Raw genomic sequence first — 15080 nt, 5'->3', positions numbered from 1 at the left:
AAAAAACCCTCTCCTCCAGCTGCCACCCGTCAAACTTTATCTGATCTGACACGGAATGACCAAGCTATTGTATATGCAACACACAGCATAAAATGATTGCAGTATTCAGTCATAAAGCTCAAACAATTCATAAAGATTAATTTACACTATTTTTAACTGAAGATAAATAAAGTTCTCTCCAAAAAACATAATGATCTAGTTCAAATAATGTGAAAACAGTGACATAAACTCACACTTGAATGTGAGTTTTAAATTCTTTTTGATGCAGTGACGGGTTTTGACGGCTTCTGATGTAGGCTATTTGGCGGATTCCACACAGACGCTCAGCGTCAGTCAGACATAGGCAGACGTGCAGAGCTCCACGGTTGAGCAATGGGAGTGACACAGAGCGGTAACTGAAAGGCAGAGATGCGTGAAGCAGCGAGATCGCCACTGTGTGAAGTCTGTCGGCTGTACTTTTTCTATGCGATACATTAAAATGAGCAGCGCTTAAGTATTGTTCACACCCTTGATAAGGTGAAAAGAAATGACTGTATAACAGATTTAGAACGAATCTATGGTTATCTTCTGAAACATGGAAAATATGCTACATTATTGAGGATTCTGAGGAATCAACCAAAAGATTATTTATTTAGTACATAAAAAACATAAACACAGTTACAATGTAATATTGATATATAACTTGAGCTCATACTCATGCTTTGAAATCTACAGACTTTTCCTCTCCTGAGTGTTCTGTGAGATTTGAGATGTATATGAAATGATTGTTTTGACAATTTCATTCATCCAATACTGTGTCATATATCATGGGGTCCAAATATAGCTGGAGTCTTTTGTAATTTTGATATCTATCTTCCCAAGAAGGAAGAAAGGACTGTCTGGTGTCTGTCTTTATATCCATTATTCCCAGTTCACAACATTATGTGAGAAGTAGACTTGAAGACAGACAACTGGCTGTATCAGATATGGAAAAGCTCAGGACAAACTTTCTGTCACACAAATGAGTGAAAACATTTCTGATATACAACTTAAAATTTACAACCAAAATGGTCTAAAGTCTAAAGTCTAAACAGTTCAAATATTTCTATTTTGTCCTTTGCTCAATTTTGTGATGTTTATAGACTTTTCTACTTCTTACTTCCAAACAGTGAGGCAACAAGGAATAATATAGTATATGTGCTGGATTGGTTGGTGTACGTCAAAAATGAATAATTATGGTTAGATTTGTTAAATTTCCATATACTTCTGTGATTTTCCATCCGATAAACTTACAAACTGAGAAAATGGAAAGGTTTATTCAAATACATCATACACTGAAGATGATTCATATGAGGACATTCATATGTCATGACAGTTGAATGACTCATATCTAAAGAGAGAGAGAGAATTGAGGTTAAAGTTTAATTTGAAAACTGTCAGTAATTGCTCCACAATATTGATCAATTCACATGAAGTGTAAAAATGGAAATTAGATGCAGATAAGTAAGATTCTGAGAGCAGAACTCTCCGCAGAACAAAGCAGGATGAAATGTATATTCAGGTTGAATTTACATGAACATATGGCAGCGCTGAAGATTAGAGCCTTGCTCTTCATTTGCTGACAATGCTACATTTACACAGGAAGAAGGCGAATGTGTTATGTACTGCTGGGGAAGGCGTATATTTTCCCTACGCACTAGGCCGCTTGCATGCACCTTGATCTTTGTAATACACACGCACACACACACATATTACACACGTATATGGTCATAAATGGCTCTTAGTTATCATCTCTACCTTTTCTTCTCTACCTTCATCTTCATGAGCGACTCGGGTAAGATGAATTTCTGAGTACTAAGAGCAAGGCAAACTGAACTAAGATTTGTAAATGATTGTATTCTTATGAGTGGGCCAAATTAATCGTAAAAAAATATTCATAAAAATATTTTTACACAACCGTTACTTTAGTGTGAAAAACTTGCATGGTTAAAGTATTGTCTATCCACAACTGTCTCTGGTTTGTTTGGTTAATCAGTGTGAATCAGTGGGTTTGTCGCCATGTTAACTTTACACTCAACATGTGAAATAGCTTAACTTGCAAACTGAATAAATGTCCCATTCACTGACAGGTAAATGTTGACAGATAAACTGTTCTAACAACCTTCAAAATACGTTAAATGTTTTTTTGTTCTCACATCTGAATATTTTAGACAGCATGCCTCCTGAAAATAGCTTACAATATTTTGAGAATATGTTTGAGAATATGGATGTAAATTCTCTGCCTTAACATGTATTATATAACTGCACCACTTCTGAGATCTTTGGTCTAATATATCTATTAAAACAACTTTGTCCAAAAAAGATCTGTGTGCTATGTATTTAATAGATGAACAGTAGCTGCTCAGACATACAGGGATGCAAACCTTTAAACAACTCAAAAAGATGAACGCACAAATAGATCTGCTTTTGCTTTTACTTTTGTCCCTGTAGACACTCCTAGCATCACCACAGTGAGTAAGGTGTCTGTACAGAGAGGAAAGTCCATCATCATCCCATGTCTCTATGATGAGAGATATACAAATGATGTGAAGTACTGGTGTACTGGATATTTGTGGAACAACTGTAAGTTCTATCTACGGTCGGACAGCCGTAAGACTACACTTAGAGCTTCTATCTCAGATAACACCACCCAGAGAATCTTCACGGTGACTATGACTAATCTAATAGAAAAAGACTCTGATTATTATTGGTGTGGTGTGGAAATTGAAGATAAATCTGATGACGGAGAGAGATTGCAACTGTCGGTGACACCAGGTAAGACATAGCACCTTAAACCACTTTACTGAAATTGTTTAACCATTGAATGCTCATTTAGTATTTAGGTAGTTAACATGCAATCTACATATCTTCGAGATATTTTCTGTTATTTTGTCATTTTTCAGGTTTCACTGTTTAAAAATCACGTTTGATTTGTTCACTTTTAAAGCAGCTGCTGCTGTACTCTTTCTCTGTATCGTGTCTACTTTCCAGGTCCTTCTGAGCTCTCTGTTGACAATCAGGAGATTGTTGGATATGAGGGTGGGGAAATTACTGTGCAGTGTGAGTCTGAAGAGAGTACAGCTGAGTGGAACTGGTGCAGACTTGGTGGATCCTGTGTGAAGAATTCTGGGTCTTTAGGTGGAGCATCAGTGCAGATCAATAATGCTGTGAGAACAGTGTTCAGAGTGACACTGATGAGACTGGAAATGAAGCATTCGGGCTGGTATTACTGCTCTAAAGGACATCTACAGATGCCTGTTCATATCAGTGTCTACCACAGACCTCTAACAACACAGACAGCCACAAGAACCATAGGTACAATTGTGCCCAAAACCACAACTTCAACAGTCCTGACAATGTCTGAAGGTAAGACATGAATCCTGATTCTGTGAGAGAAGTTGCGGAAAACATAAGAATAGAGTAGAATGCCTTTTATTGTCATTGGACATTGTTGTACAGCAAAATTTGCTATGCAGCCCCTGAGACGGTACATTTAGCATTCCATACATGCACACACACACACAAACACACAAGATAATAAATATAATAAAAAGATAATAATAGATCGAGAAAAAGAAGTGGCATGTCAAAAGCTACTGTTGTACATTGTACCGAGGCTATTGCGGCATGTAAAAATATTATTGCACCGTGCCAAAATGTACCACTGTATCAATATTATTGCATTGTACCCAAGTATTATTGCATCATGTAAAACATTTTTGCAAATTACATACAGATCATTTACACATGTTATTGCACATACTGTCAATTTTATGGAAATAATATTCCAGTTGTTGCACCATATAAATATTATTGCAAGTTCGATACAGATAATTTACAGATGCTGTTGCACATTCTGTCATTGTATGGAAATACTATTCCAGTGTTAGTCCTGTGACGTGGAGTGTTATGATGATGTTGGGGGAGGGGGGGGCAGTGTTTTGTGGAGTTCAGTTTGGCGATGGCTCTGGGCTAAAGGCTGTTTTGGAGCCTGGAAGTGCGGGTCTTTAAGGTCCTGTAGCGCCTTCCAGATGGAAGCAGAGAAAAGGGATGATGACAGGGGTGAGTTGTGTCCTTCAGAATGTTGCTGGCTCTGCAGAGGCAGCGAGATCTGAAAGTGTCTCCCGCTGAAGGGCAGGGGGAGTCCAATTATTTTCTGGGCTGTGTTTATGACTCTCTGGAGTGCGCTCCTGTTTGCTTCTGTGCAGTTGGCATACCATGCTGTAACACAGTATGTCAATATACTCTCAGCAGAGCAGTGGTAGAAGGACACGAGCAGCTCCGCGGACAGGTTGGTTTTCTGAAGTGTCCTTAAAAAGCAGAGCGGCTGTTGAGCCTTTTTGACCAGAGCAGTAGAGTTGATTGTCCATGTGAGGTCCTCTGTGATGTGGGTTCCTAGAAACTTGAAGCTTTAAGTAAAACTTTAAGTAAAGTCTACAGAAACTTACATTACAGTTTCTTACAGCCGTGTTGGAAACTGCCGGTGCAGTTTTTTTCCAAAAACATGTCACGCATTAGACAGGAAAAGGCGTAGAAACAGTAAATGCGTGTCAGTTGAACAGAATTTTCCAGTTCAGAAAATCTGTCTTGCAAAGCAGCACAAATTATCAACCAGAACCATCACTGAAACAGTGATTTGATGTATCAGACGAAACAACATGCACATAGCATTGTTCAGATTAGACTGCTCATGGGAACTGCATAGAAACTAACAATACAAGTAAATAAAGGACATGCATTGAGAAATACAAAGCATATTGAAAGCGTGTGTCCACGGAGGTGTGGATCCTGAGACAGTCAAGCAGTAGATGTCCCACCAAGCTTATGGCCATATAGGAAGAATGGGAGGCAGGCCCAGGTGTTTGTTATTTTGATTAGCTAGAAGTAGAGATTTTCTCAGTGATTTTCATACATCGTGATTATTAGCAAACTTGTGGCGGGAACAAAAGTGATGAAGATTGTTTAGCTTACTGATGCTTCATGAAGAATACTGTCAGGAGTTGGTCTCTTCTAGGATGATCATGCCTCAATCAGTGGGAAACAAGTGGCCAGTGACTGAGACAAACATCAGTTTGTATCAGTACTTACTTTTTTACAGGACAGATAGTGCTGTTATGACTTCAGTGATGTTTTATTTTAACTAGGGGAAAATGAGATATGAGAGACATGAGAGAAATTTTGTGGCCATCTTGTGGCCTGTTTTGGACATTGCATTCCAGCAATCAAAATGCATTCAGTGTTTTTAAGAACTTGTATCTTTCCAAGTTAGCAACTGACTTCACTGTGGTGAGAATATGCATGCACACTGTTTTGATTCAAATCATTTGAGAAAAAAAAACTGCAGAAGTAGATTTCATGGTATATTTGTGGTTCTCCATCACAGCATGCCATGGTCTCTAATCATATGCAGCCAGCTGTAATCATAATTGGTAACTCGCCTAAACTGTCATTATGAATGACAAATGAATGTAAATGTTCTGTTTTATATGCAGCTCTATTGTTAGTTGAAAATACAGTATGGATATTATGACTCTTATGTAAAAACGCTGGTGCTCATCCAACATACTAATGCATTTCATATATACAGACTACTTGCCAGATGGGAAGATGAATAATGGAGAAATAACACAGAGGTAACTTATTTTTCCTTAGAGATGGTTTGCGTTCGTAAAGACGTTTTATTTATTTCCTGTTTTGCTTTCAACATAACATTTCAGTTCATTGATCTCTGACTGTTTTGACCGTTCTAGTCCTGTAGATGTGAAACAGCTACTGGTCCTTTTGGGAATGTTGCTCCTTGTACTTACCTGTGGAGGTGGTGCAGTCATGATACTGATAAAACGTAGTAAGTGCACGATAAAACCGTATTGTCTGTGTAGCGTAAACGAACTCATGAATCAACATTAATTATCATTTTCAGCGACGATGTGAGTAAGATTTACAGCTCAGCACAAATTAATCTCTCGATAATTCGACATTACAGAGTTCAGAGGAGTCCCAGAGCAAGCACGTGTGGACAGACAGGCTAGTCTTGAGGTAGGTTACATTCAGAGCATTCTAAAGTCACGCCGTTTGAGCGATTGTGTTGTAGCATAGGCCTTCAATACGCATAAAATCAGATATCAGCCGGGACACGATAGGGAAAAACCCTATTCATCATTTGGTTTGTGCCGTGGTTTTTGGGCCACGGTTTGTGCCTTGGTGTCTGGGGTTTTTTCTCTCTTGATAATTTAAGCATATACAAAAGAACAAGTTTAATACAATCAACAACAAAAGCTCTTCAAAATAACAATAAAATAACTACAATTTTCAAAAACTTTAATTTATTCTTTTAGAAAATGAGTATAAGAATAGTAAATGCAATCTACAATGCCAATGAGTTCAACAAATCAATTTAATAGATAAACATCGGTGCATTTTACTTTAAGGTTCTTCTTTGAGAATGTGACAAAGAGATTTTTTTTTTTATCACGAGTTATTTAAAGACCGTTATCTAGACAATCAGCATAAGGTAACACTCCTGATCACACTTGGTCGCTCAAACATGCCAGTTCATCAGAAAAACACACACGGTATGACAGCTAAATGATGACAGACTGCCCTGAATCCTGACCAGTGTGAAGCTACTTTAAATATAAGAAAAACAAGTTGCCGAAATGAGTATTTGATGCACCAGTAGCCTTTTATGACAGTTTGTCTGAGAGTGAAAGGCTAATGTCTGAGTAATGTTAATGTGTGACTGCTTTGCAGCAAAGGTGAGAGTTTTGACACTAGGAGGGTGCACAGCTGAGAGGAAACTGTGAATACTGTTTCATTTAAGATATTCTTCTGGTTTTTGGTTCCCACAGACTGGTGATCTTGATAACACTCTTATATATGCTGACATTATGATCAAGAGAGAAGCGCAACCACATGTAAGGGTAAGTGTTTTTCATCCGTTTAATTTGGACAAGTATTAAAATGACTCTTTGCGTATCTTCTTTATTGTAGCACTCCTGTGTGCTACATATCAGCTACACATCAAGTCCATGCTAAAGTCTGAAGTGAGTTTAAAAAGTGCAAATAAATGGACAAATATTTAGTCTATGCACAGAATTTCAGTATCGCATTTCTCTCAGAAATTAACCCCCATATTCCGCATTGTTCATTCCAAATGAAAATCATATAAACATTTTTACTTCCCCGGTTTCGGTTTCCTTTTCCAGCCGAGTGCTCTGCAAGAGGATGACGTAACCTATAGTGCAGTGGTGAATCACATTAAATAAGGTTTGATTTTTACATTTCTACATGGATCAGCACATGGAAAGGATTTTCCAGCAGCACCAGAACCACTCGTCAACTCTCTCTCTCTCTGAAGAGAGGAAGGCTGTTTAATTATGTTGGGGAGACAGAAGAAAGTATTTGATTTTCTTAACTTGCTCCCCCTAGTGGTAGAGATATGATAATTCACTGATTTGAAAAGTTTGAGAGCCTTAGTCCTTGTATGTAAGCAGTAGGGAGCAGCACTGAACTGCTAATATGACAGAAGACTGTCCCTGTTTGGTCCCAGATATAGGACTTTTGTTGACAGTGGTATGTTTTGTTTAATTTGATCTGTTTCACATTCATCTGGGTGACTTTCTTATAGAGTACATCTCTGGTGAGCACTTCACAGAGCATTAACACAAACCTAAGACAATAAGCAATGCTGTATTACCATCTCTTTAATAAATACATTTCTGTATTTTTCCCCTTCTGAAAGTTCAATACACATTTGAGGACATTCAGACAATTCTGAATAATGAGAACAGCACATCTGAAGTAAAACTGTTAGTTCTAAATGAATAAAAAGTCGTTTGTGCACTTTAATAAGTGCATGTTTAAGAAATAATAAAAAAAATCCCAAGTATTTGAAAAATTATCATTAAAGAAATTCTAGAAGTTAAACCAGGAATATATAATTTTCCTTATATCTTGCATGGCTGTCCTTGCTTTGCAACTCTATGCAACTCTGTTTGCATAGATATGATCCTCATCAATGTCTTGGAATTGGTCGTTCTTGGCAGGAAACTCCATTCGATATGACGTTTGCACATTATTGTATATAGCATCATCATCTATGGATTTGGCAGCATTTCTTGACTGAGTGCGTGAAGTGTGCAGTTTTCCCGCAGTGACATTTGCATATACCACTGATGGACCCTGTAATGCAACACAGATAATATATACATATTATATACAAATACATAAATATCTATCTATCTATCTGTCTATCTATCTATCTATATATATATACACACACACACACACACACACACACACACACACACATATCTATATACATATATCTGTATATGCATGCGCACAGACAAACACACACGTATATGTATATGTATATGTATATGTATATGTACACATATGCATGATATGAATATAATCTGTGGTAGGTTTCTGCATGATGTGAAGCCAGTAGATATGTTTCCATTCGACCCTGAGGTCGCTTTGAGTCTGAGGTTATTTGCAACTAAGATAAAAATAATATTATTTCTGATCACTCATGCAAAATACACCACATTTAAATCCTCTTTTTCAAATCTCACTGTTGTCTCATCACGTGACGAATGCATTTGAGGTGTTCTACCTTGTTTGTGCTTGGCGGCGTTTGAGATGGCTTAGGCCTGAAGAGAGAAAATTATAATTTAGTGATAGATTTATAAGAATGCCTTGGATAAGATGGGAGAGAGATATACACACTACACATTAAAAAATCCAGAAATATAAAACATGAAATCCAGAGTTTGTCTGTAAAACACAAAGGAGACTATAACTAAGCAGAGATAGTTATCCACGTTACCTCTTTAAACAAATGACCAAGGCAAACATGATGACCATAGCTCCCAATATTCCTCCACACACCATCACCCAGGAGTTTAGAGGAGAACCTACAAATTCATCACCAGTAGTACTTGTTGTCATCCCTTCCCATTGTTTAGTATCTTCATTGAATCAGAGATATTTTCAACAATAATGTATACAATGTATACAACCAACGAGTGTGTTCTTTTTCAATCCTGTGTCACTGTTAGAAATCGTTATAATATACTCTCGGAGTACATTTGACAGCAATATTAAATGATTGTTTTTCACACTTTCCGGTGTTTTTATAAATCCGCTAGGACTAGAGTAACCACTTTACTACCACTGAAGTAAAACTGATATCCTTCATTGACCCTTCATTAGGCCAGAATAGAGAATTTACGGTTTTATTAAGTAACACTGTGAGAGATTTTGAAATCAATATAGAAAACTAAGACTAAATACAGCTATATGTGTAAAGCCAAAACTTTTGCTGAATAATGAAAGTAATGATTTATAGCAGTGTTCCCATGTTTATCAAGTTACAGGCTGTAGCACAAACACCAGAACACTTACTAATTGTGTTTTAAGTTACCTAGATTTTACATTATCATAGTATTGTGTATGGTTCCCGTATAATGTCTCCAATATATCTAAGTCAAAACCCATCATAAATTTTCAGTCTCAATTAAACTGACCTGTATTGGGTATTCTAAGGGGGACATCAGTAGAGTTTTCTCCTCCAATTATATTGTGAGCCTCACAGACATACAGACCCATGTTGTCCATGGTTACAGTGAGACTTAAATTCTGGGATGAAGCATTCATTGCCATAAAATGACTTCTGTTCTTTGTAAACCATCTGAAATCTTGCACAGGTGGATTGGCTTCGCTGGAGCAGGACAAGGTGACATTATCACCCAGACTCAGTGGCCCGGAGGGAGTTACCAACACTGAAGTATTTTTTGGGGCATCTAAAAAGAACAGAGAAAGATAAACAGATGTGGGGGGAAGCGAGAGAAAAAGAGAGAGAGAGAGAGAGAGAGAGGGAGAGAGAGAGAGAGAGAGAGAGAGAGGAAAATGTAGTGTGAGAAAAAAAAGCTTACGGTGTAATTCTTAATTCAGTAGCAACAAATAAAAGAGAAGTGAACCAAAGAACTGAAACCAAGCAGATGTGTGTTTGCACAACAGGGAGAATAAAAGAAACTTAAAGAAATGAAAGTGATGGCGCCTATGTCGTACACAGCACAGTGATGGAGACCATATCCTCGGTGGAGTTATGGCCCATATCTCTCTGCAGGGGATACTCCGCAACACAGCTCACTTTCAGCCTGTGCTGAACTGATGATGGAACGAAGGTCACCATGGAGATCAGACTGTATTTTCTGTTTTCATCCATTTTCATAATGTTCACACTGTGTCCCAGATGAGGTATCCATTTAAGCTTTGGAGGGTGAGGATGGCAGTGTACAGGGATGGTACAGCTCAAATTTACAGCTGTACCCTCCCTCATCTCCACAGAGGTCACTTTAGGTTTGGGGAGAACATCTGGTAGACAAGGGAATAAGAGCTATTTTAATGCATTCAAACAGCTCTGATGTTGACAACACACATAGAGTAGACAGTACAGGTTCCAGCAACACGCAACATGGCCAAACTATGGTCCCTGACATGGAATGAACCTCCACATCAAAAGTTACGGTAAAGATTCATTCAAAGTCTTTGTGCCAACATTGCAGAGATCCCTTTCATATTAATATGACGGATATATCCTATGGTATGTGTCCCACCTGAAATCTTTAAATCGACGTGGTTTCCAAATGTATATTTGAAACCAGTTTCGACACGGAAGAAATACTTGTCGCTGTGCTCTTTGCTCATGTTGTACAAGACAGATGTGCAATTCTTTTTTGTCAAATCTCCGAGGATTTCTCCGTGAACCTTGTTGTCACGACGAGAGGAATTGAAGACGTCAGTGCTGTCTGTAAACCATACTGAACTCTTCCTCCACACCCCTGTCACTGGCCTCTTGAGCTTATTTTCCTGGTCTTGGGGGATGTTGAAAGAACAGGGGATCACCACACAGGTCCCGCTGATGACCTCCAAGACCTCAGGCATTTGAATGGTAAAATCAGACTGAACACCCGCTGTTAAAGATATCCAACAACCATTCATTAACCGAGAGAAATAAGAGGTTTTTTTTTAATTCTCTTTGTCGGATTGTATTCTCATTCTCCAAAAATGTGAAACCCCACTTTTTTTTTTGTGAATTACGTTTCTGTGAATTAAGTTTTTTTTTTTTCAAAATGAAAGTTCCATAACACCACCAGATTCACTGTAACCTTGTAAAGCAGGACTGGACTGGATATTCAGGATATTTTGCTGTTGTTATTTATAATAATATATAGCAGTATTTTCTCAAATTAATTAATTATTTTCTACATTATTTATTGTTGTTGTAGATGATGATGATGATGATGATGATGATGATGGTAATACTCTTTTGTCATTTTGTTCAAGCTTTACCAACCAATTCTGGTGAATTCTCTCAGATGCATAGTCTCTCAGATGCAAGAAGCATTTTCTTACCTGAGAGTAAACAGAGGATGAGAAGACCATTTAGCCAGATGGCCACCGTCCTTAACATGGTTCCGCCTTAAGCAATGAGAGAGCTTCATCACAAATCGCCTCCTTTTTTTTTAATCTTCATATTCAGTGAGTGATCGTACATAGTTTCCAAAGTGTACAACACTGTCTTAACTTTAGCATAAAGGAAAACAAAAACGTTTTGACTCGTCATTTTACATAGTTTTGACAGGACAAAACCTGTCCTGTCAAAACTATTCAAAAAAACCTGTCCTGTCACCGTACTATTCAAAGTCCTATGACTTGTGTAAAGCAAGTATCACTCTGTTAAATATTATAAATTAAAAATATAAATATTAAGTGCTCTGTAATAAGTATTGTTACCATAAAACCAACAGAACCTCACTAACTTACTTATCCTGTCCATTGGGATGCCGTCATCTCACACAACAGAGGTCTAGTATTTAAAAGAAATTGAACATGAACAGGAAACATTAAGACCTCCTCTTCCTGCCACCAGAAAGATATAACCCTCTCTAAGGCAGCTGGCAAGATCAGGATGTCAGAATAGCAAGTCTGCCATTTATGTGATGTTTCTGTGCACTTGGTTTTACAAAACAGTTTGACTGTTCTACAGTAAAACGCAGAGCAGAGGTACACTTAAGGTCACACTTAACACCCTTGTTTTAGTTTAATGTACCAATCCTCAAAGCAGTGATTCCACATTCTCCATCATATGGCACAAAGTAATCTTTCCGTGCAATTTTCATGGCACTGAGCATGGAATTCTGGACTGAATAATCCAGCACCATTTTGTCTGGACAAAGACTCTGACCCTGTTTCCGCCACATGAAACATATGTAGAGGACTAATTTGGAGACCACGTATGAATAAACAGTGTCACTGTCTAGAATCCATTTGCTCTCTAACTTTTGTGATAAGGAAAACTACTTTTCATGCTGGACACCATCTAAGGTCTATGTAAAATCACTACAAGCAAACTGAGAAGACATTTGAAAGAACTGGAGGTTAACTTCCCATGGAATAAAAGTACTGCAGTATTCTGAGGTTTTCAAATACAGGAACTGGCTGACTGCTGTGTTTCCACGTGAGGCGAGGCAGTGACGTGCTCAGACATTTGGAGGGGCAGTGGCTCTAAGAAAGGGGGCCACTGTTTACATGTTCATACTGATTAGTAAAAGCTTTAAGATACAGCTTAGTAAATGATCAATTCGCACTCCTGTGACACAAAATTTACTGGTACTTGCAGGCATGCCAACTTATTGTCTTTTCAGTTCAATAGTCTAGGGCCTTTACAACTTCCGATTTGAAAATTTAACTGTTCTTCTAATTTTACTGAAATCGTATTATAGGCCCACAATTTTTTTTAACCACACAAGGTAGTTTGGCGATTCTAAATCAGACATGAAGCTACTTTAGCTGAATATTAGTATTTTGTCAGCATTATTGTTGAACTAACCTTATATAAATTTGGTCTACATTACAACAGTTGCAGTAATCTATATCATGTATTTGCCTTAAATATTATTAAAACATTGCCAAATGACAATTAGCCCATTAAAATTTGTCTGCAGAAAAAGCTATGTAGGGTACTTGAAATTGGGCCGCTGACAGTTACGGTCTGGTGAGGTTTACTGTTGTAATGCTACTCTCACCAAGCAGTCTTACCCACTAAAGCATGCCCAGTGTGGCATTGTTTTCTTTGTTGTTGCCTGTCCTTGTGAAAAATGTAGAAATAGTAAATGCTAAAGACCATCGTCTCTGTGTGAATTGATAATTTTGTAATCTGTTGAGTATTAAACATTTGCATGAGTATGAGTATTCAAATAAATAAGTATGTAAGTAAGTAAAGGATGTGCAACTGGATGTAACTTTATTTTTTTATGAATAATTATGTGAGGGCTGCCCCTTTTTTTTCACTTGAGCACCTGCCCCCCAAAATGTCGGTGCACCGCCCTGCGAGTGGCAGATGCTAATTTTAGGCCCTGGTTAAATCTATGGAAATAAACAAAAATGCACACCTTTTTTTTTCTAGAACACACAACTGTAGATGTTAAACTACTACTACAATACAATACACCATACATATGAAGCAGCAAAACTTAAAAAAAAAAAAAAAAATCTGCATCGGGATATCTCTCTCGGTCGACAATAAAAGGAGGTCTTCTCCTGACCACACTGATTTCTCAGTTTATTTTTGACCAGTTTCAGCTTTGAACATGATCTCTCGACAGCTGAAACAGGCAGAGTGGCATATGTATTCATGAGCTGATACAGTGGAGAGGTGTGGTTAACACTCTTTTTCTGTGAATGCAGTTCTAAATATGGCAACTGTAAACATGTATAACAAATATACATATGTAACACAATATAAAACAACATAAATGTGAAACATATAAAACACATCTGTGAAATATGAAACATCTGCCACAAAATCCACTCTGGTTTCCATGGTTTCTCTTGGGAATGTGATAGTTAAAATGACTTAGTCTCTCAGTGTAAAGTGGTCTGATTACATCTAACTTTGTGTCCCATTGAAACCTCTAATCATAAGATAAGTAGGCCTAGTAATGTCTAATAGAATATATACCATTCTTACATGAGGCTGACAATTAAAATGAAAATGTCATGTTAATGCTATTTAAAATGTCATATTAGTGTCATATTAATGTTGCATTTTCAGGTGAAATACTGAAACTTGAAAATACGAATTAGTAGAGCACAGGCTGATGGTCTGTAGTCAGTGGTAGAGTTTTTAACGCTCCAAAATGAGTGCAAGGAGTATGTCCTGCTGTTCCTTCCGGAATGTCAACAGGTTGAGCAGCGTTCATCACTGAAGCTCCTACCATACAGTCCTCAACATCCACTTCTCTTTTATTGCTGGAGATATAACGGGAGTTATGATAATGGTCAGATTAATGACACACAGACAAGGAGGAGTGAGTGTCCTCTCTCGATTTATTCTGTAGAATATCCACAGAGGACAGATGATACAGCGTGTTTTGGACATAAGTACAATAGCAATCTGTTTATGTCTGCAGTGAAGGAAATTAGTTTTTTTCTTCTCTTTTGTGCACAATAATGACAATGAGCACAGCAATAACAAAACACAATGCATAACTGCATAAGACTCTGTTTTAAACAATATATATTTTACATTCTAATCGAGACCCAGACATATCTACAGTGATGACTTCCAATTCTTTGACGGAGTCTAAACGTAGTCAGTACTAGAGGCAGATTGTGTTGTTACACAGTTCGACCAGCAGGTGTCTATCTGAATAGCCAAAATCAACTACGGCACAATACAACTCATATCACAGAGCATATACAAACCCTGTTGTATGAACTTAAGCATCACGTCATGTTAATATCTCGAGCTGCACATACATGGAAGTAGCAGGTCTCAAAATACTTTGTAACCTTCAATCAGTTAAGGTAACCTTTGACTGTTCAACAGGCCAGACTGGCACGCAAATTTTATTACATATTCTGTCCCCTACAATTCTGTGGAATAACGGATGTATCATCCTCAAAACTGTACGTAACAACTGACTTTATAATCTTCAAGTCTACAGCTAAATATATTAAAAATATGTTTCATGCAAACTGGAAAGTTG

The sequence above is a fragment of the Chanos chanos genome, chromosome 5 (genome assembly GCF_902362185.1).
Source record: "Chanos chanos chromosome 5, fChaCha1.1, whole genome shotgun sequence".
NCBI classification, from domain to species: domain Eukaryota; kingdom Metazoa; phylum Chordata; class Actinopteri; order Gonorynchiformes; family Chanidae; genus Chanos; species Chanos chanos.
This window is presented reverse-complemented; position numbering follows the sequence as displayed.